The sequence below is a fragment of the Mytilus edulis genome, chromosome 11 (assembly GCF_963676685.1).
Source record: "Mytilus edulis chromosome 11, xbMytEdul2.2, whole genome shotgun sequence".
NCBI lineage: Eukaryota > Metazoa > Mollusca > Bivalvia > Mytilida > Mytilidae > Mytilus > Mytilus edulis.
Genome location: NC_092354.1, coordinates 7,789,634 through 7,792,521, shown reverse-complemented (window position 1 = coordinate 7,792,521; position 2,888 = coordinate 7,789,634). Strand labels below are relative to the sequence as shown.

General features: G+C 29.6%; 1 long non-coding RNA gene across 1 annotated transcript; it reads right to left on the bottom strand.

The window, feature by feature from the left end:
- Positions 1-308: 308 nt before the first annotated feature.
- On the bottom strand, positions 309-1,799 carry LOC139494740 (uncharacterized). The gene is made up of 2 exons (XR_011657130.1): positions 1,687-1,799; positions 309-808 (listed from the first exon to the last, which is right to left on the bottom strand). It is a non-coding gene; the product is annotated as an uncharacterized lncRNA (long non-coding RNA).
- Between the last annotated feature and the right edge of the window lie 1,089 nt (positions 1,800-2,888).

Here is a 2,888-nt window from a genome sequence, read left to right as displayed (position 1 = left end):
TTGGAATGTATAATAATAATATTTTACAGTCAAAGAATAAAGTCCTTTAACTGAAACAAAATGATGAAATTTCTAAATAAATGAAAAAAATATTGTTTTGAAATCTTTGTCTTGTTTATTCTATTATGAAAAATAGAACTGAAAAAATATTTCATATTCTGACTGAATAGTTCACTCTTTTCATGAGGTAAGATTTTCTTTGTTATAGGTTCATTGCAATACTTGTATAGGCAAACAATTTGAATTATATATACCTTTGTGGTGTACATAATAGTATGCTTATATTTGCAAATTTATAATATAAACACTTTTTGTTAAAGTTTTTGCTTTCTTTATTCACAACTTGCTATGTACAATTATTCAGTCCACTATATAAGAGTGAAGTCAATAAATAATTTCATTCACTAGAATATTCCTGCAATTCTTAGACAAAACATTTTTTCAATCTGTTCTTCAAAGATCTTCCTCTGTACATCTTTATTGAATGGAGAGATTCAAATGAGAAGACAAAGCAAGTTTATTTGGACAACAACATTCTAATATCTTGTTCATTCGTTCCATCTTTCAATTGATAATTACATTGTTGTATTTATATGATCAAGTTCTTGTGCATCAATGATCGTGATGATATGACTCCTTTTTGTTTATAGTCATCATGTTGAAATTTCCTCTTTCAAATAAATGTAGGAAAAAACATGTTCCATTTCAAATTAATAAAAAAGTCGCACTATGGAGAAAAATATCAGCTTTAAGTTTTCCGTTCAGTATTGATCTGTGAATGATGACCATGAAAATCGAGATGTCTGACCTACAAATACACAAACTCAAAAATTATCAGTGAAGAGATCAATAAAATGGCTATTTTATCATGTTTATGATTAATATGATAAACTTTAATCTTATAAATATTCAAGTACTAAATTACAGAAATCGCTTAAATTTTATAATAGTTTAGTTAAAGTACAGCTTATTTAAAATTATAATAAAAAAATATAGGCCACCGATGAGTTAAATAAGATATTACATTTCTAATGCCAAAAAATGGCATTTTTGCACCAAAGGGAGATAATTTGGAGCTTTTTCAATGATATATGCATTTTTAAAAGTCATCTTGGGCCAAACCGAATTGATTGTTTTGAATGATTTGGTGTACCATATGATAAAGTTATAAATAAAATGAGTTATGAAAAAAAAATATTAAACATTTTTCTGAAATTGTTATACCCTAGAGCCTCCTTAAATGTCATTTGATCTCTATTGGAGAAATGTCTCATTGGAAATCAGACTACTAAGTGTTTCTTATTTTTATATCAACCCAGCCATATTATACCTGTCTAATATCAGGAGCTTGAACATAGTTCAGTGGTTGATGTTGGTTCATATCCGTCATTTTTATTTTTCATAATTTTTTGTTTTTATAAATTAGTCTGGTATATTTGACGTTTGAATTGATGCTCTGTTTTAAATTTGGTTAGTGTTGACTTTTATAGATTACTATAAAATGTATAAGGTATGGGTTTTCTCATTACTTACAGGTCATCAATGGCCTCTAATAAGTAATTACAATGCTTACATCCACTAAATTGAACTCTGATGGATAGTTTTCTCTTTCATCATACCACATCTTATTTTAATAAATATTTAATCATTATTCAAGGAAAAAAACTATTATAACAGTGGACTTACCATTTAGGCTTTGTTGACCTCTGTAAATCTTATTTTGTTGCTAATTTCTTCTGTTTATAGTTTCCCCTTTATCTTTCAAGTTCTTGCCCTACACATAAAAGGGTAAACATCATTTAATGACAAAAATAACTACTACATGTATCACAGTAAAATTAACCTTGGTAGGCAGACATCTTTTTTTATATGATACCTTGTAGTCATTCCATACAACAAGTAGACCTATGCTTAAAAATTCTAAGGCCAAAATTAAAAATATGTTTGTTTCCCCTCCCCCCACACGGGTCAAAAATAAGCGCCCGGGTCAAAAAAATATTTTCCACAAAAAAATCGAAATTAATTTTTTCCTGAAAATAATTTGTTTCCATTTTTGGTTAAAAGCAGAAGGATTGATAATCTAAATAAATACACTCAAATTGAGCACAAACAACTGATAAGTGGCCTGGACTGGACAAGTCAAACCATTCATGTGACCATGCTATGACAATCACATCCAGTTAAAAAAAAACTAGAGGCTCTCAAGAGCCTGTGTCGCTCACCTGTTAATGTGTTTACTGATGTCGGCCATCTTCGTTGGTAGGCGGGGTCATTAGACACTTTTTTTTAAAATAGTTACCCTAGTATTATGAATGTGGCCAAGTTTGGTTAAATTTGGCCAAGTAGTTTTAGAAATGATTTTTATACAAGTTACAAAAATGACGAAAAGTTGTTCAATATTGACTATAAAGGGCAATAACTCCTTAAGGGGTCCTCTAACAATTTTGATCATGCTGACTTATTTGTAGATCTTACTTTGCTGAACATTATTGCTGTCTACAGTTATCTCTATCTATAATAGTATTCAAGATAATAACCAAAAACTGCAAAATTACCTTAAAATCACCAATTTTAGGGCAGCAACCCAACAACAGGTTGTCCAATTCAACTGAAAATTTGTGAGGGGATATATCTTATTCTGATGGACATTTAAATCTTGAAAGATTTGCCCTAAACGTCTTAGTTTCAAAGATATAGAGCAAAACCTGCATTTTACCACTATGTTCTAATTTTAGCCATGTCGGCCATTTTGTTTGGTAGGCTGGGTCATCGGACACATTTTATAAACTACAAACCACAATGATAATTGTGGCCAAGTTTGGTTAAATTTGGCAAAGTAGTTTCAGAGAAGAATATTTTTAAAAAAGTTACAAAAAAAGATGAAAAGT